The 20,804-nt window shown below is 45.6% G+C and overlaps 1 protein-coding gene across 3 annotated transcripts in view; it reads right to left on the reverse strand.

Moving 5' to 3' along the window:
• Window positions 1-20,804, reverse strand: part of CERS4 (ceramide synthase 4) — a 116,708-nt gene that overhangs the window by 76,630 nt on the left and 19,274 nt on the right. The window contains exon 1 of one of the 3 annotated variants that reach the window (XM_054013405.1): window positions 557-580. The exons of the other annotated variants lie outside the window; for them this stretch is intronic. The gene's annotated coding sequence lies outside the window, so the exon portion shown is untranslated. Of the gene's footprint in view, window positions 1-556; window positions 581-20,804 lie in introns of those variants that run through there. 3 annotated transcript variants of the gene reach the window in all.

The following is a 20,804-nucleotide window of genomic DNA, read 5'->3' on the forward strand; positions in this document are numbered from 1 at the left end:
TAGTTTCTCCGCAATGACTTTATCGTCTTTAAGCGCTCCTTTTGTATCTCCTTTTGTATCTCATCTGGAGTACTGTGTCCAGTTTTGGGCCCCACATTACAAGAAGGATGTGGAAAAATTGGAAAGAGTCCAGTGGAGGGCAACAAAAATTATTAGGGGTCTGGAGCACATGACTTATGAGGAGAGGCTGAGGGAACTGGGATTGTTTAGTCTCCAGAAGAGAAGAATGAGGGGGGATTTGATAGCAGCCTTCAACTACCTGAAAGGGGGTTCCAAAGAAGATGGAGCTCGGCTGTTCTCAGTGGTGGCAGATGACAGAACAAGGAGCAATGGTCTCAAGTTGCAGTGGGGGAGGTCTAGGTTGGATATTAGGAAACACTATTTCACTAGGAGGGTGGTGAAGCACTGGAATGGGTTACCTAGGGAGGTGGTGGAATCTCCTTCCTTGGAGGTTTTTTAAGGCCCGGTCTACACTGGGGGGGGGAATCAATTTAAGATACGCAAATTTAGCTACGCGAATAGCGTAACTGAATTCGACGTATCCTATTCGACTTACCCTGCTGTGAGGACAGCGGCAAATTGACCACCGCGGCTCCCCAGTCGACAGCGCTTACTTCTCCTGACGAGGTGGGAGTACGCGCGTCGATTCGGGGATCGATTTATCCGTCTAGATGAGATCGATTTCTACCCGCTGATCCGGGTGGGAAGTGTAGACTAGCCCTAAGTTAACAGAGTGCTCATGTTGGACTTTTCTCTATTCACAGAGATCGGATGCCCTCAGAGGTGTCTGTCTCCAGGTGGCCTAGCTTGAATTGGTGCCTGGACTGGAATAAACCAGTAATCTCCCTCCACCTTCTCTCCTAGCCCAGGTCTGTGGTGTAAGGAGTGGCCTGAGGGAGGAGAGGAACTAGCACTGAGCCTGCAGCACCAGCCAGCAGCACTCGGTGATGAGGCTGCGGATGATAAAGGGCCTCCTGACCAACGATCTCACTGCGGTCAGGCATGGGGTCTGGTGTTTGCCTCTTGCAGACTGTGTGTGGGGTGCCTAGGACAGGACTGAGCCAGGCTGGCTGCAGGCGTCTTGTGACCTGTGCTCTGGGTGGGGTACATTTCCCAGGGCTGCTTGGGGTGGGCATAAGCACTGGGTGCGATAAGCTGGGGCATTGCAGGGACGAGCCAGGCCAGCCGCACAGGCCCAAGGTGAAATGTGCTTGATACCCCAGCACTGTGCTGACCAGGAGTAAAGTTGGTGATATCTCCCTCCAAAGTGGAGAGCCAGGCAGGTGTCAGGCTGTTTGGGGATGTGGCTCCCATGACAGGGTTTAGCCCCAATCTGCTTCCTGCTGGGAGGGCAGGAAGGGGAGAGTGGGGAGCTGTTCCCTGGGTTAGGGCTTTAGAGCATGCAGTGCTGAGTTGGTTTCAGGCAGTGGGGGAGCCCCCCCCTCTGCAACTTCCTGTTGTGGGGGGTGGAGCAACCAAGGCATCCTGTCACTGCTCGGCTCCACAGCCAGCCTGCTCCCAAGGCCTGAAGAGACACTGCGCTCTAATAGAAAGAAACAAGGAGCTGCCCAGGCAGCCCTGGAGAAGAACACTGCTCCCGCTCTGCACAGTGTCACCAAGGGCCCCAGCACAGCCGGGTTAGGTCACTGCACACAGATGGCTGGTGTGCCAGGAAAAGTGTCATGCTTCTGGTAAGCTGGGCCCTGCACGGGACAGCTTCTTCTGCAGGATGTTACACGCCCGAGGGGGGAGCTTCAGGGGAGAACAGGGGCACGAGAAGGTGCACATGGGCAATAAAGGTGATAACTAGCAAGAGAAATACCAGACTCCACACCCTGGCTGACCACAGTGAGATCACTGCTCAGGAAGTTACACTCCGATGCACACAGGGTGTGGGAGCAGGGCAGATGGGGGAGGGGGGTGTCAGTTTGTTTGCTTGTTTTCTTTCTGGTTTACTTCATTACAGATATTAGGACTTGACTGTCCCCTTTCACCAGTGAACTAAGAATAAGTGGAACAGTGACATCACAACAGACCAACCCTGAGATGCAGCTATCACAGAACTCAACTGAGAGGACAGGGAAACCCAGCCAGGCTGAAGATGGCCTACCGGCAGCAGTTCAGAGACTTGGCCTTTCTTGAGGTTTTGCCTGATGCATAAAGGGGCCTGAATGGGTTTACAAACAGAAAAATATTTTTTCCCCTGGTAGAAATTCAGGTTCTCTCTGGCAGACTGTACGGACACTTGGAGCATTAGGAGGAGGTCATCACAAGTACCAAGGAAGTGAAACCTGATGAACTGAAAGGATCGAGAATATAATTCAGATTGGTTAAAACACTTTGAGATAGCTAGCTTTTAACAGCAATCAAATACCTGAACAACAGTAGGGAGAAAAGCTTTCCATGTGAAAGATTCAACAGCCATCTCCTGCACTTAAGAGACAACAGAGCTTCCAGGCCACTTGTGTGGGCGCCCCAGCATAACCAGGGAGGAGCAGACTTCCCCAATCCCCAACATTCCTAAGTTTAAAAACCAAGCAGAACATTAAAAATAAAAAATGTTCAGGCCTTCTCCATCCACCAGAAACAGCAACAACAAAGGGAAGTAACTCCCACGTCCCCCTTTTCCTTGCAGGTGATGTTTAAACTGGGTGTTTCAATGCAATAGCCTATCACTCTTGGTTCTATTATATACTCTAGGTTTTGCCCCAGGGATCAGTATTCTATTTTTGCTATGATGTTTAGGCCTATCTGGTATCAGTAATTTTACATACATTTGTTTGGATATTTATTGGGTAAGTTATTCTGCAGGTATTAAAAACAGCATTTTTTTAAAATGACTCAATAACACGAGTAACCAAGCAGCTCTATTTTCTGCTTGTATAATTGTTTTAAAACCTATCTCACTCCATTGCCTAACAAAGAGTGAGTGAAACAGCTGAGTGTGAATGAGGCAGCGTCCTCATAGGGGAGGGCAGAGAGGATCCAGTTCAGGATTCAGTCACTAGTTCCTGAGGCCAAACACACATTCTCTCTCTCTCATACTTCTAATTCAAAACATAGAGAATTCTTTGAAGGGAAAAATTCATAGAGTCTTAGGTCTCAAGGTCAGAAGGGCCTGTTATGAACATCTAGTCTACCTGTCTGCATCACACTGGCTAGAGAATACCCCCCAGTGTTTCCAGCATCTTTGAGGCCTTCTTTATATAACAGAAAAGGGTACAAAGCAAAGCAACTGCTCTACCCTTTGCAATTCAGATAGAACAAATCCTGGAGTTAGGGAAACTTGGAAAGCTGAGGGTAATGGCAAAGTCTCTAAAATGACCTTCTACCACCCAAAGGACGTTACCTTGCTTTTTAAAGAGCCCTCAATGCCTTACAGAAAATATTCTAGGATTACTGTTATCTGTATTTATTGTATATATTTATTATTTGGTTTTGCTAGCCTCTAGAGGCACCATTCAAGGAACAGGGTCCCATGGTGTAGGCACACGTGATAAAAAGACAGTTCCCAAAGAGCTTATAGTCTAAAAAAATAAAATAAGGGGTTAACATTAGGCCAGGGTTTCACAGTTAGGATTTCAAAGTCAGTCAGGAAATGCAAAAATGAAGGTTGCAACAGTAACATTAACCTAGTTATTTGATTATATAAAATTATGGAAAGAGAAACTAGAATAGAAAGTATTAGGGATGTGGCACGTGGCCAAGGGAGGGCTAATCCTTGCCAGCACTACCAGCTGTCTGCTGCGAGAAGCCTCACTGGGACAGAGCTTCTGCTGGTATAAATTGTCACAGCTCCCCTGCAGTAATAGGGCTAGGGAGATTCACAGCAGCTAAAGATCACCCACTGCTACGGTCAATGCACTGTGCAGCGAGCACTCGCTGGCACTATTCCATTCTATATAGGTTTTCCTACTGCAATTATCACCATCATAGCTGAGCACCTGCTTGTCATGCATTAAGCAACGTGCCCACACGTCTGTCATGGGTTATTTGTTCTCGCTTCCTCTCCTCAGGGGGAGAAGCACATGCAGTGGAGTGTCTTGTTTTGGTAGGTTATTTGTTTTGCTTTCTTTAAAATAAATATACCTGTTGCTCTGTGTTTATGTTAGAGAAGGCCAGTCAAAGGAATGTCTTGCATTTGGAATGCAAAGTGAAGTCTGTGATGGTCCATCGTTCCTGGGGGAGCCCTCAGATTGCTGAAGGAGCCTTAATTTTTGTATTTCCTGACTTTTTTTTTTTTAAATTTACTTGCTCATCTTTGTGGATTAAATGCAAAAAGCTTCTCTCACTTCCTTCTACAGAAAAGGAAAGAAAGTGCTAACAATCCTGCTGACCTGCTCCAAGGATTCTACAAGCACCGTGTCTTGCAGCAGAGAACAGCTCAGCTGGGCTCCCTGCAGCCTTGCAGTGGGACTAGGGAACCAGAATGACACCACCCTCACCAATCGCCTGTGGCCATGCTTATTTACATGCTGAGCATCAGAGTTTTCAAAGCACAGCTGTTCTGAGGGCTCTAAGAGAAAGGAAGTGTGGCAGCTAGAAAGGTTATTTCCCCTCCCAACTCAAATGACCAAAAGGGTTTGTCCAAATTCCCCTCCCCCCGTCCAATATCACTTGTGGCTACATCCCCAAAGGGGAATAATTCAGAAAGTTATGAGCATGACAATCTGGAGACGTTTTCATCTGCTCCAATGCTAACACCAGAGAGAGAATGCCGGGTCTTCATTTATAAACACCTGTGTGAGGCAAAGGGGGAGAGGAGGAATCAGATGCTTTTGTGAAGAACTGGGCTTTTGCCATCTCTCAACCTAGGGAACTCAACCTAGGATGTGCAGTCACCACGCCAAAATCCCAGCCTCCACAGCCCCTCCCCAGCAACTGCCCTTGGACCTATGCAGTCATCGAATCTGTGTGTACACTAAACTCTCCCCTTGCCATTGTACTCCAGCAGCGTTGTCACTGGGGAGAGCAGGAGCACACACAGCTCAGTGCACTAATCGCACTCACTGCTGGGTAAAACACATGGCTGGGATACCCCGTTGTCGTCCCTGACAGAGCAACAGCGGGAACATGTCAGTCTAGCCAATGCCAAAAGTTTAAAAATAATGAGTCAGGCCCCTCCGCCCAGGACCGGCTCTAGGCACCAGCAAACCAAGCTCGGAGGTTTTTTGTTTTGGTTTGGTTTTTGGTTTTTTTTCCCACTTGGGGCGACAAAAAAACCTAGAGCCGGCCCTGTCTCCACCATCAGAGTGACATTTCACAAAGGATCATGCTGCAGTGCCTGGGCTGTCTTCTGACCTCCCACTGCCCATCCCCAGCATGGGGGAGACCAATTTTAGTGTCCCCCATTGTTCCGAGCACCTGCAACGGTGATTCTGGTCCCTACTGCAGGAGCTCTTGTGGCTGCCTGATGGTGCAGCACTTTCAGCTTCTCCTCACACCCAAAATCCTCATTAATCTTGTGTCCATCCCCTCCCACATCTGCTTGTCCCCCAGCCAGCAGTTAATTATGCACCCACAGGCCCATCAATCCCCAGGCCTGGTGCTGCAGCGAGGGAGGGGGCAGCAGGGAGCAGACTGACCCCCTGGTCACACGAGAGAATGGCACTGCCCTCAGCTGATGGCCTCTTCCCGCTCCCTCCTCATCCCAGCCCTCCTGTGGGGTGGAGTCAGCTGCTCCCTCTCCCCTTCTCTGGGAAGTTGAGAGAGGAGTTTGGCTTGCCTCCGGCAGCAGCCCTGACTGGCTGCTCTTCCCCGGGAGGTGGGGCAGTGAGGCAGGCAGCCAATCAGAGGGCATTTTCTCCCAAGCAGGGCTAAGTGATAGGGCTGCAGCATTTCTTATGGCAAGACTAGGGCCCAAATCCCATTACTAGCCTTGAGATTACAAGAGCTGGCAACACAAGTGTCATCAAGGCCTTAGTAGTCCGGATCAGACTCCAAGTCAGCTCCCTCCCCTTTGGGTGTAACCCAGGCTGCTTCTGCTATCTTCCTCCATCAGAGAATCCACGTGAACTTCGTTTGCTGGTACCAAGGGGGTCCCCTGTACTGACCTGTAGTTATGAGCACTAACAGCATCAGCTAATTGTATAGCAATGTTACTAAAAGGAGCTACACATTACCTACACAGGACAAAAGCAACAAGGACCATGGCCAATGCCTCAGTCTAAGTGGTGCTTGGCACCAAAGTCATGGCCTCATTATTATATGTAACAAACTTCGCTCACCGTCTGCACGCTGGGGAGAGGTAGCAATGTCTTGTGCTCACAGCATTTTGGGACAGTCAATATTCTTCTCCTTAATGTTTACTTAATAAATAAGCCATGCAAGTCTTGCCAAACAATGCTTGGCACTGGGCTTTGTTGCTATAATAGGGGCATGTGTATTCCAGGCTCTATAAACAGATTGTGCAGAAAATCACAGGTGATGCCATCAAGCCAGCAACAATACCAAGAGCTGGGACTGGGAACTGGACATGGCTAAACCATCTGGGTTCCCTCTTATGTCTCACCAGCTTGAGGCACACAGGTGCTGGCACATGGTCTCAGGGAATACATGAGGAGGCTGATCGCCTGTACCTGGTGGTGAATATAATTCAGATTGGTTAAAACACTTTGAGAAAGCTAGCTTTTAACAGCAATTAACCCAATTTTTTTCAATCTTCCCTCATAGGTCATATTTTCTAGACCTTTAATCATTGGGGGGAGGGGTAGCTCAGTGGTTTGAGCATTGGCCTGCTAAACCCAGGGTTGTGAGTTCAATCCTTGAGGGGGCCGCTTGGGGATCTGGGGCAAAATCAGTACTTGGTCCTGCTAGTGAAGGCGGGGGGCTGGACTCTATGACCTTTCAAGGTCCCTTCCAGTTCTAGGAGATGGGATATCTCCATTAATTTTTTTTTTTTTTTTTTTTTTTTTTTGCTGCTCTTCTCTGGACTTTCTCTAATTTGTCCACATCTTTCCTGAAATATGGCATCCAGAACTGGACACAATACTCCAGTTAAGGCCTAATCAGCGTGGAATAGAGCAGAAGAATTACTTCTCGTGTCTTGCTTACAATATTCCTGCTAATACATCCCAGAATGATGTTCACTTTTTTTGCAACAGTGTTACACTGTTGACTCATATTTAGCTTGTGATCCACTATGACCCCCCAGATTCCTTTCCGCAGTACTCCTTCCTAGGCAGTCATTTCCCATTTTGTATGTGTGCAACTGATTGTTCCTTCCTAAGTGGAGCACTTTGCATTTGTCCTTATTGAATTTCATCCTATTGACTTCAGACCATTTTTCCAGTTTCTCCAGATCATTTTGATTTATAATCCTATCTTCCAAAGCACTTGCAACCCCTCCCAGCTTGGTATCGTCCATAAACTTTATAAGTGTTCTCTCTATGCCATTATCTAAATCATTGATGAAGATATTGAATAGAACCAGACCCAGAACTGATCCATCTGGGACCCCACTCATTATGCTCTTCCAGCATGACTGTGAACCATTGATAACTATTCTCTTGGAACGATCTTCCAACCAGTTATACACCCACCTTGTAGTAGCTCCATCTCGGTTGTATGTCCCTAGTTTGTTTATGAGAAGGTCATGCGAGACAGTATCAAAAGTCTTACTAATGCACAGGGCACCATCCAAGCATTAAATGCCTACAGTTAGGGCTGCCTGGCTAATCCCATTTTCAGTCACTCATCTGTTTCTGAAATGTTCATCCAGGGGGCTGTGACACTCCTAGCTTGTTTCCCCGCCCCCACCCTCCCAGTGTAGCCTGTTAGCAAGTGTGAATAAACACAGTTCAGCCAATTTTGAGTAGGAGAAAAATGTACACTTTCCCATTTACCTAAACATTCTTGCAACCTTTACTTGACCAGCTTTAGTTCTGAACTAGCTCTGCGTTGGAGGCTGAAATGGGATGCTGAGGAGCAGTCCCTTGAGTGGTCTGGAAAAGAACGGTTTTGATCTGACAATGTTATGAGGCTTTGAAAACCAAATGTAGCAGATGCCCAGTATATTTTGCATGGGTTTTTATTTTTTTTTTTTTTTTACAATCTCAAAAAGGAAAACCAGCTTTTGCATGACAGACACTAACTCAGATGTACCCTGAAACAGCCAGTGAAGATGCGCCGTGACTGGAGACCTTGTTTCATATACAGTACATCTTATAAAATGCACAGAAATTAAAGCACTGGCTTCAGTGAACTTTATTAAATTAGTTCCATAGGTTGCAGCACGAACGAGTACAATACTTGCAATTTAAACAATCTGCAGGCTGCTGGAGAAATTTGCCAATAATTAGGCTCAATGGTTTGAGCATTGGCCTGCTAAATCCAGGGTTGTGAGTTCAATCCTTGAGGGAGCCATTTAGGGAACTGGGGTAAAAATCTGTCTGGGGACTGGTCCTGCTTTGAAGCAGGGGGTTGGACTAGATGACCTCCTGAGGTCCCTTCCAACCCTAATATTCTATGCTTCTATGATAACAAGATCTGAGATTCAACAATTTTTTGTGGGAAGCAACGGTGGTTGAATTATTCACTGTGAATTCTTTGTTCAACTCAACGTCCCTGATGACTAAAGGCTAATTACTTCCTTGGTTAACGCCTTGTGTTTCATGGCTCTGTATTCGGCTGCTGCTCTCCTGTCTCCCAGCTCCTCACTACTGAACAAAGCAACAGCAGCTCTTTGCAAGACTCTTTCTTTACAGTGAATTTAGAGCCAGTGCAATCTGCCAAACTGACATCCCTGTAAACTGAAGATCTACAGTATTTATCCCCAAAGTCTGCACAGCACAAGCAGCTGCAGTACCAGCCTCCCTTACTCGGGAAAGGCCTCTCACCTATATCCCAACACCTTGCCATGGCAGGGCCACCTCTAGGACTGAGAGGATAGAATGGGCCCAAGGAGCCCAATGTCTCTACTGACACTGCCAACAACAGGGCTGTCACAGTGTTCGCTCACTGATGGGGCACTTCCTTGTGGCTGCACCTGGGGATTAACTCCACTCAGGTCTGATGCCCCCCTTCCACTGGCTGCTCACACCGGGTCCTCTCGCTCTCCAGGACTAGTAGTGCTCTTTCACGACTCAGCCCTCCAGCCAGGTCACTATGTAGTCCTTTCCTTCTGAGGTATCGAAGTCCCACTGGATCAGCTGAACTCATCTACTCCAGACAGACTTCCAATCCAAGACTAGGTCCTGGGCCACTTTCCAGTGGCTGGTAGGGGAACCCGGGCCTGCCAGCCTGTCCACTATTCCAGGTTTCAGTTTAGGAATCCTATGTCCAAAAACAATGGTCTGCTTGCTCCCAGACCCTGTTGCTACTTCCTTGGACTCCTTCCTACTTCTCTGCTCTATCTTCCGCCCCTCCATCCCGGGGTTTACCAGCCCAAACTCCCTCCTTCCAGGGAATAACTGCAGATTAACTCTGTAGCCCCAAACACACTCCCTTCCCACAAGGAGTGACGGCAAACTACTTCCCCTGCAGCGCCCTTCTGTTCTCAGCTTGCTGGCTTTACACAAGCTCAACCTATCCCTGTCCAGCTGGGCTTCATCATCCCCCAGGTGCAGCCTTTCTGGTTAACTGGCCTACATTTAACCTGCTCTGCCTTGTGGGGTGGACACCCCATCACAGGGGCTGAATAGTGTGAAATGGCATGTGAATACTGTCCACATGGAATTCGACTAAGACCAACATTGATGGGGAAGTTTCTTCAGAGATTGTGGGGAGGGGAGGCAGATCCACAAAGCACTACAATGACCAGGCACTGGGAGAGCACGGCTCAGAACTTTAATCCTTGGCACAACAACTGCCTGAGACACTGATGCCTCTTCTAAAGGCAAGTTCTGTCCTTAGCACTGCAGATTATGCTGAGGCCTAGGAAACAGAGAGCAGGAACAAAGACACAGAAGCCTCTGCTAAGGGATCTTCTGTGCCCACGTCTGGTGGGGGAGGAGGGTACTCAGGTATCACCAACCCCAGTATTCAAAAACCATGAGTCAGGCCTCAAAAATCATTAGATTTTTTTAATAATAAATATTGGGGGCTGGAGGGGGTTCTTTCCCCCTTATTTCTGAGCCTTTACACTGTCCTTGGGGCAAATGTTCAAGCTTTTCTCTGCAACCACAAGGGCTAGAAATTTAGTTTTTTGTTAAGGTGAAAGCTGAGATTTTCATACAATCATGTGACTATAGATGCTGCGTTTTTTCAGGAAAACCCAAATATTGTGTCTCACTCGCAATAAAACTGAGAATTGGCAATACCAAAATCAGTTGCTGAAAACGTCCATCAACTGAAAATCAGGGCAATGCCAGTAAGTGAAGCAGCAGATTCCTGAATTGCTAACCTTAAATGAGAAGGAGAGAATGAACCCTGGTGGGCAAGGCAACAGGAAGGAGCAGGCATGCATGACATGCAGCCTGGAAAAAGGAGGTGAAGGAGGAATAAGTGGAAGCTTCCTGGCATCCCAGGAAACTGCTTCCCACAGGCCTTCGAGTTGCTTGCATTAAGTGGGGACAGTCATTACAGACTGTGACCCAGCACATCCAAGAGATGCAGAGGCCAGCCTCTCTCACCCAATCATCACACTCCTCCATGCTGAGCATGGAGCAGAAAGGCTTTGGTAAGCTTGCACCAGCTGCCTTCTTTGAATTATAATGTCGATGGCTTCAGGAGGCATTTCCAAAGTTCAAAGGGATAGATGAATATAATATACCTGGAATTCAGCTTTTGACAAAGTCCCACCTGACATTCTGATAAGTAAAGCTGGAGAAATGCGGGCTTGACAGAACTATCATTAAGAGGATACATAATTAGTTAACCTCAAACAAAGAGCAACTATTAATGGAATCAGATTGGAGGAAGGTCTCAAGTGGGACTCTCCAGGGATCTGTTCTGGTTCCGGTGATGTTTAACATATTTATTAATCAGAGGGGTAGCCGTGTTAGTCTGAATCTGTAAAAAGCAACAGAGCTCCAGTTCATTTGCAAATTTGACACCATCAGATCAGGATTAAACAAAGACTGTGAATGGCTGTCCAACTACAGAAGCAGTTTCTCCTCCCTTGGTGTTCACACCTCAATTGCTAGCAGAGCACCTCACCCTCCCTGATTGAACTACCTCATTATCTCCATACTGATTTATACCTGCCTCTGGAGATTTCCATTACTTGCATCTGAAGAAGTGAGGTTCTTACCCACGAAAGCTTATGCTCCCGATACTTCTGTTAGTCTCAAAGGTGCCACAGGACCCTCTGTTGATATTTATTAATGACCTGGATGTAGGAATAGACAGCATACTGATCAGATTTGCGGATGACACAAAACTAGGGAGGCTGCCAACACTTTGGAGGATAGATCTAAGATTCAGAGCAATCTTGATAAATTGGAGAACTGGGCTTTAGGCAACAAAATGAAATTCAACAAAGACAAATGTAACATGCTACACTTAGGGAAGAAAAAAATACAGAGTTGGGGATAACTGGCTTGGCAGCAGTACTGTTGAGAAGGATCTGGGAGTTGTGGTAGATCACAACCTCGTGATGAGTCAGCAATGAGATGCTGTTGCAAAAAAAGCAGTGCAATTTTAGGTTGCTTGAAGAGAGACATAACATGAAAGCACAGGAGGTGATCGTACCATTCTACTTGGTGCTGGCTAGACCTCAGCTGGAATACTGTGTCTAATTTTGGTCACCAGTGTATAGAAAGGATGTGGAGACACTGGAGAGGATCCAGAGGTGAGTGACAAAGATGATCAAAGGGATGGAATGCAGCCATATGAGCAAAGGCTGAAGGAAGTGGGTATGTTTAGTTTAGGAAAGAGGAAATTGAGGGGGTCTTGGTAGCGTTCTTCAAATACTTAAAAGGCTGCCATAAAAAAAGATGGAGAAAAATGGTTCTCTCTTGCCACACAGGGCAGGACAAGAGGCGGTGGGTTCAAACTACAGCCCAGCAGATTTAGATTAAATCTCAGGAAAAACATATTAACTGTAAGAACAGCAGGACAATGAAACAGACTGCCTAGGGAGGCTGTGGAAGCTCCTTTGCCGGAGGTTTTCACAAGGAGGCTGGAGCCATCTGTCTGGGATGGGTTAGACACAACAAACCCTGCATTTTAGCAGGGGATTAGACTAGATGGCCCTCCCAATCATAGGTGGTGGGTATAATAGACCAGCCTGCTCTGGTGGATTTGCAGACGCTGGATGCCAGTTGCGGGGTTTGCAGAGGAAGTTTTTGCTTATTATTATGCCCCATGAAGGTTCCGGGGCAGCTCAGTGTACTCTCTATACCATTATCTAAATCATTGATGAAGATATTGAATAGAACCAGAACCAGAACTGATCCCTGCAGGACCCCACTCGTTATGCCCTTCCAGCATGACTGTGAACCATTGATAACTACTCTCTGGGAACGGTTTTCCAACCAGTTATGCACCCACCTTACAGTAGCTCCCTCTAGGTTGCCTTTCCCCAATTTGTTTATGAGGAGGTCATGAAAGACAGTATCTAAAGCTTTACTAAAGTCAAGATACAGTATATCACATCTACCACTTCCCCGCCCATCCACAAGGCTTGTTATCCTGTCAAAGAAAGTTATCAGGTTGGTTTGAGAAGATCTGTTCTTGACAAATCCATGCTGACTGTTATTTATCACCTTATTATCTTTTAGATGTTTGCAAATTGATTGCTTAATTATCTTTCCAGGTACAGAAGTTAAGCTGACTGGTCTGTAATTCCCTGGGTTGTCCTTATTTCCCTTTTTATAGATTGGCGCTATATTTGCCCTTTTCCAGTCTTCTGGAATCTCTCCCGTCTTCCATGACTTTTCAAAGATAATTGCTAATGGCTCAGATATCTCCTCAGTCAGCTCCTTGAGTATTCTAGGATGTATTTCATCAGGCCCTGGGGACTTGAAGACATCTAGCTTATCTGAGTAATTTTTAACTTGTTCTTTCCCTATTTTAGCCTCTGATCCTACTTCATTTTCACTGGCATTCACTGTGTTAGACGTCCAATCGCCACCAACCTTCTTGGTGAAAACCGAAACAAAGAAGTCATTAAGCACCTCTGCCATTTCCACATTTTCTGTTATTGTTTCCCCTCCTCTTATTGAGTAGCGGGCCTATCCTGTTCTTGGTCTTCCTCTTGCTTCTAATGTATTTGTAGAATGTTTGCTTGTTACCCTTTGTATATCTAGCTAGTTTGATCCTGTTTTGTGCCTTGGTCTTTCTAATTTTGTCCCTACATAGTTGTGTTATTTATTTATATTCATCCTTTGTAATTTGACCTAGTTTCCACTTTTTGTAGGACTCTTTTTTGATTTTTAGATCATTGAAGATCTCCTGGTTAAGTGAAAGGGGTCTCTTGCAATACTTCCTATCTTTCCTACTCAGTGGGACAGTTTGCTCTTGTGCCCTTAATAATGTCTCTTTGAAAAACTGCCAACTGTCTTCAGTTGTTTTTCCCCTTAGATTTGCTTCACATGGGATCTTCCCTACCATCTCCCTGAGTTTGCTAAAGTCGCCTCCTTGAAATCCATTGTCTTTATTGTGCTGTTCTCCCTCCTACCATTCCTGAGACTCATGAACTCTACCATTTCATGATCACTTTCAATCAAGCTGCCTTCCACTTTCAAATTCTCAACCAGTTCCTCCCTATTTGTCAAAATCAAATCTAGAACAGCCTCCCCCTAGTAGCTTTCTCCACCTTCTGAAATAAAAAATTGTCTCCAATACGTTCCAAGAACTTTTTGGATAATCTGTGCCCTGCTGCTGTGTTATTTTCCCAACTGATGTCTGGGTTGTTGAAGTCCCCCATCACCACCAAGTCCTGTGCTTTGGATGATTTTGTTAGTTGTTTAAAAAAAGCCTCATCCACCTCTTCTTCCTGGTTAGGTGGTCTGTAGTGGACCCCACCATGACATCACCCTTGTTTTACTCCTTTTATCATTACCCAGAGACTTTCAACAAATCTGTCTCCTATTTCCATCTCAACCTCAGTCCAAGTGTATACATTTTTAATATAGAAGGCAATACCTCCTCCCTTTTTTCCCTGCCTGTCCTTCCTGAGAAAGCTGTACCCTTCTATACCAATATTCCGGTCATGAGTATTATCCCACCAAGTCTCTGTGATGCCAACTATGTCATAGTTGTGTTTATTTACTAGCATTTCAAGTTATTCCTGCTTATTCCCCATACTTCTCGCATTAGCATACAGACATCTAAGATACTGATTTGATTCCCCACCCCCCAGTTCTGTCTTGTCTCTCCCTTATCCCAGCTATAACGGCTCTTGCTCCCCCCCAAATTCCAACCCTTCTCCCAGGTCTCCACGTTTTTGACTTTCCTGTGGTCTTTCCTGTGGTCACCTGCTCCCTTCAAACCTAGTTTAAAGCCCTCCTCACTAGGTTAGCCAGTCTATAGCCAAATATGTTCTTCCACTTCCTCGATAGGTGGACCCCATTTCTGCTTAGCAGTCCTTCTTCCTGGAAAAGCATCCCGTGGTCAAAGAAGTCGAAGCCCTCCTGGTGACACCATCTTTGCAGCTAGACATTCACCTCCAGGATGCAACTCTCTCTGCCTGGGCCCCTACCCTTGACAAGAAGGATCAAAGAGAACACCACCTGTGCTCCCAACTCCCTCACCCTAACTCCCAGAGCCCTGCAGTCACTTCTGATCTACTGAGGGTCATACCTCGCAGTATCATTAGTGCCCACATGGATGAGTAGCAGGGGGTACTAGTCAGAGGGACGGATGATCCTTGACAATCCCTCCACAACGTCTCAGATATGGCCCCTGGCAGGCAGCGTACCTCCTGGGATGCCATGTCAGGGTGACAGATGGGTGCCTCCATGCCTCTCAAAAGAGAGTCACCAACCACCACCACCCTATGTTTCCTCCTGGGAATGATGTCTGTGATCCTCCCAGCCTTGGGGATACTTGGCTTCTCCTCCTCCTCCTTTGGGGGTGATTCCTCATCACTCATTGCCAGGGCAGCATAATGGTTCTTCATCACCATGGTGGGTGGGTTGGGAGTAGGGGTGGAGCACTGCCTGCTGCCAGAAGTAACCAGCAGCCAGTGTCCTCCCTGTACCAGAGCCTTATCCTCCTCCCCGGGAGCGTGACAGCAGTCCTCTCTAGCTGGGTAGCCTCCTAAGCCTTGGAAGTCTCCATATGAAAACTGTCAATGAATTCCTCATGTGCACGGATGCTCCTCAGCTTACGTACCTCTTCCTGTAGCTCTCCCACCTGCTTCCTGAGAGATTCCACCAGCAGGCACCTCTCACACCGGATGGTCTGCCCCAGCCTGGCTTTCTGTGAGTGGGAAATGCAGGCCACAGTCTGCAAATCCACACCAGGATCTGGGTAGAGGCATCCATGGTTAGGTTCTCTGTCTGGATACAGGCGCAGGTGGAGGAGACAGAAGCAGCACTGGCGATGCGGCCCTTCCTAACTATAGCGACTATATTACGTCTCCCTCCCACAAACTCCCTCTCAAACTCCCCTGTTCGCTAGTTCCCCTTGGTCGCTTACCTCATGACAAAGTGAAACGGACCAGAAACAAAAGTAACTGGCTACTAAGTTTTCACTGTCCAAGCTGAGAAAAATGAAAACAGCATAAATCAGGAGACTGGAAAGTGAGAACTTGTCTTCACTTGAAATAGTGCAGTGGTACAATAGCAGCACTTCAGTGTAGACAGTTCTCCTGCTGGCCTAGGGAATCCACCTCCCAGAGAGGTGGTAGCTAGATCAATGGAAGAATTCTTCCACTAACTTAGCACTGTCTACACGGGGACTTAGGTTGGCTTAACTACACTGCTCAGGTAAGCCGATCTAATTTTCTAGAGTAGACCAGGATTCAATTAGCTTTTTAAAATTATTCTTGTTTAATTACTGGTGTAATTTGCTATGTGAGGAAATTTATTTAAAAGTCATGATCAATACTTTGACTGTGATCATAGAAACGTAGGGCTGAAAGTATTTGAATTAATTCTTAATGATGTGCCGGTAACTTAAGAATATCTCAAAAGGATATGGATCGGCAAAACAATTAGACTGCCAGCTCTTTGCGGTTCTTTTCGTTCTCTGTTTGTACAGAATCCAGCACAATGGGGTCCTTGTCCAAGATTGGGGTCCCTAGGCACTACCATAGTAGTAAATATCATCATTAGTATGGCCCAATATATTATTGACATTGGGACTATCCCTGAAACATTAAGCATTAGTCACAGTACTTATTACTGCCAACAGTCCCATCACTCCCTAGATTCCAAGGCCAGAAGGAACCATTGTGATCACCTACTCTGAGCTCCTGTGTAACAGGCCAGAGCACTTCCCCAAAATAATTCCTAGAGCAGACCTGTTAGAAAACCATCCAATCTTGATTTAAAAATTGTCCGTGATGGAGAATCTACACAACCCAGGGTAAACTGTTCCAGTGGTTCATTATCCTCATTGTTAATAGTTTACCTCTTATTTCCAGTCTAAATTTTCTAGCTTCAACTTTCAGCCACTGTTAGACCTTTCTCTGCTAGACTGAAGAGCCCATTATTCAATATTTGTACCCCACATAGTCACTGCCTAACTTTCTCTTTGTTAAACTAAACAGATGGAGCTCCTTGAGTCTGTCACAAGAAGACTGGTTTTCTAATCCTTCATTCATTCTCATGGCTCATCTCTCAATCCTATCCAATTTATCAACACCCTTCTTGAATTGCAGGCACCAGAACTGGACACAATATTCCTGCAGCAATCACACCAGTGCCATATAAAGAAATAAAATAACCTCTCTACTCCTACTCAAGATTCCCGTTTATGCAGCCAAGGATCACATTAGCTCTTTTGTGCCACAGCATCACAGCTCCGGTTTAGCTGATTCTCCATGATGACCCCCAAATCTTTTTCAGAGTCACTGCTTCCCAGGATACAGTCTCTCATCCTGTAAGTGTGGCCTACATTCTTTGTGGATGTAGATACATTTACATGTAGCTGTATTAAAATATGTATTGTTTGCTTGTGTCCAGTTTCCCAAGTGATCCAGATCGCTCTGTATCAGTGACCTGTCCTCTTCATTATTTACCACCTCCCAATTGTTGTGTCATCTGCAAACTTTATCAATGATGATTTTATGTTTTCTTCCAGGTCATTGATGAAAACATTAAATAGCATAGTGCCAAACCAATCCGTGTCCATATACACCATCCTGCAGCCTTAGCATTGCATTTCATCTAGGACGTTAGTGAGCAGCCCTGCAGAGAACAGCCCGGGGAGGGTGTATATGTGGGTCAGACTCACTGAACCAGGGAGTCTTTTCTGTCCCTACACAACCAACCCAGAATTCCACTATAAGCCTGAGGCTTCCGCACAGAGCCAGTCTGTTTACACTCGAAGTGGGGGATTATCTGTGCTAGGGACACCTGTCCATTGTTGTCCGAGCTCAGACAATTACACCTATAATAATTTAGGGACAGGAGAGGAGCCACCCTTGAACACAAGCCACAATGTCAGCCATAACCATTTGAATCTCCATATACAAAGCTCCCATCCCTCGTTCCCACAGCACATCCCTGATTCATGCTGGCTGAGCTCACAGTTTATTTTTAATACACAGCTACTGAGGCAGCTGAAGGACACTTTCTCCTCACATCAATTTGCCGCAAACTGATGCAATTACCAGGGCAAAATAACTTTATGAGAAAATCTTTATCATGTGCCCAGTGATTATTGTGGGAACTCTACTTCCACATTTCTACTTTGCAGTTTGAAGATAATGCTGAAATTGCATCCATCTTTCCCTTAAGGACATTAAACACAGCCTCTGAGCCCTTCTGAAAGGGCAGTTTTCATATACATGGAGAAAGACAGCTGGAAGAGACAGCCAGACAATCAAGAGGCAAGTTCCCAAAGGAAAAGTTTTGCCAGGGCCCTGGCTGGGGGAGGTAGTGCTACATCCTGACTGCAGCCAACATCCCCTTCTTTCAGAACTAGTTTTGTCATTTATTATTCTGACTGGGTGCATGGAGACTACTTAATCTGCAAGGCACATGCCGTTCCTGTGTCTGGTCATTTCTTTACTGAGGAAGTACAATACTCTGCAAGGCAAAAGGGAAGAAGAATTTCCTAATGTTTTAGAAGTGAGCCTAATAAACCCATGACTCAACATATAAAAAATCCCAACACCTCTCTAAAGTCAAATCACTCCGTTTTCTAGGAACTAACTTAAATCATATCAAATCACAGAACCCATTTTCTGTTTATTTCAACTAAAATAACTTACAAATAAATCATAGTAACTGAAACTAAAGCTTATCAGGAGAAGTATCTTCTAGTGGTTAGAACTGGAGACTCAGGTCTCCTGCTTAATGAAAGAGAGGGATGGAAGCCCTGTGCACCAATGTAGGTGTGAGTAGGATGTAAATAATAAATAATAATAATCAGGACTCCAGGGTTCTATACCCAACTATGCCACTGACTCAATGTGTGACCTGGGGTGAATTATATCTGGATTTACCCATCTGTAAACATTACTTACCTACCTCACATATTTAAAGACCTCTCAGGTCTCCCCTCAGTGTACTCTTCTCAAGCTAAACTTGCCTAGTTTTTTAGCCTCTCTCATAGGTCAGGTTTTCAAAATGCTCTCTTCTGGACTCTCCATTTTGTCCACAGCTTTCTTAAAGTGTAGCACCCAGACCTGGGCACAGTACCTCAGCTGAGGCTTCACCAGTGCTGAGGAGAGCAGAACAGTTACCTCTCTAGGTTTTACACATCACACTCCTATTAATAAACCTCAGAACAGTATTACCCTTTTTCACAACTGCATCAAATTGTTCACTCATATTCAATTTATGATCCACTATAACCCCAGATCCTTTTCAACAGTACTACCAACTACCTAATTATTCCCCAATTTGTATTTGTGCCGTGGATTTTTTCTTCCTATGAGCAATACTTTGCACTTGCCTTTACTGAATTTCATCTTGTTGACTTCAGATTAATTCTCCCATTTATCAAGGTCTTTTGAATTCTAATTCTGTCCTCCAAAGTGCTTGCAACCCCTCCCAGCTTGACAATGTTGAATAGTACCAGACTCAGGACTGGCCCATATAGGACCCCACTAAATATGTCCTCCCAGTTCAGCAGCACATCATGGATAACTATTCTCTGAGTATAGGTCTCCAGCCAGACATGCATCCATCTTATAGTAATTGCCCTAGTATGCTTAGGAGAATGTCATGTGGCACTGTGTCAAAAGCCTTGCTAAAATCAAGATATATCATGCCTACTGCTTCCCCCATCCACTAGGCCAATAACCATGTCAAAGAAGGAAATTAGGTTGATTTGGCATGGTTTGTTCTTGACAAATCCATTCTGGCTATTATTTATCACTCTATTAGCCTCTAGGTGCTTACAAATTAATTGTTTAATAATATGTTCCAGAATCTTTCCAGTTATCAAAGTTAGGCCGATGGGCCTATAATTCCCCAGGTCCTCTGTTCTCCTTTTTAAAAATAGGTACTATGTTTGCCCTTCTCCAGTCCTCCAGGACCTCACCCATCCTCCATATATTCTTGAAGATAATTACCACTGGTTCCGAGATTGCTCAGCTAGTTCTTAAAGTATCCCAGAGGGCATTCTGTCAGGACCTGCTTACTAGAATATATCTAACTTATCTAAATAGTCTCTAACTCATTCTTTCCCTTTTCTGGCCTGTGTTCCTTCCCTCGTTGTTATCTCCGTTATGCATCCTGTCACAATTAACTTTCTTAGTGAAGACTGAAACAAAATAGGCATTAAACACCACAGTTTTTTTGGAGTTGTCTGTTATTACTCTCCTTCTCTGCTAAGTAGTGGACTACTCCTTCCTTTGTCTTTCTCTTGCTCCTAATGTATTTATAGAATCTCATCTTATTGCCTTTTTATGTCCCTTGCTATGTGAAACTTATTTGGTGCCTTAGCCTTTCTGATTTTGTACTTACACATCTTTGCTATTCTTTTGGGCTCCTCCTTCACAATCTGTCCATGTTTACCCGTTCATCAGTTACACTGTAAGGTGAGGAGACCAGTCTCAGACTTTCCTACATCCAGCTGATGTTACAGAGAGCATGGAGCCCACTTTGTAAGGGGCGAACAGCAAGTAATAGATTCAAAACATGCGAGAAGAAAGTTAATTTTCTTTTGAATTACAGGTCAAGTGTAAACCTACAAGCCCAGAAAATATAGTCCTTTAAGTGAAACCCACACTACAAGTGTCCTGATCTGAACAGTGCTGTGGTGCTTGTCCTCTGGAGGAGGGCACTGGGGAAGGGGATGTTCCAGTGGACCTTTGCTCCTGGGTGGGTTTAAGCCATTACTAAAATGTACCTACCTCATTCTTTGGAATGGAACTTGAGCAAAGTGCAGATTCTTCCAGTTTCACAGGAAATGGAGATAAGCAAATCTGAAACAGCTGAGCTCATGCTAAAGCAACACTAACTGGATGCACTACCAGAGAGGAAGTTCAGGAAGAGGTCATTCTTGAAAGGCCTCGCTCAAGAGGGATTTCATAAGCAGAAGAGAGCTGGGGGAAGACAGTCCAGACTCATGGTTGAGTGTGTCACTCAATGATGATGTTTCCCTTTATCTTTAAGATATTCCCTGGCTACCTGCCTGTGACCTAATTGCACCTGAGGCATCTGCAGAGAAATCCCCTAATACGGCCATATGGCAAAGTAAAATCCCTCGCTCTAGGGGAGGAAGCCAAGGACAAAATTATTTGTGAACTGCTTGTATACATGGGACAGGGAGCTGCAGTAAACTTCAGAAAACTGGAA

The sequence above is a fragment of the Malaclemys terrapin genome, chromosome 24 (genome assembly GCF_027887155.1).
Source record: "Malaclemys terrapin pileata isolate rMalTer1 chromosome 24, rMalTer1.hap1, whole genome shotgun sequence".
Classification (NCBI taxonomy): domain Eukaryota; kingdom Metazoa; phylum Chordata; order Testudines; family Emydidae; genus Malaclemys; species Malaclemys terrapin.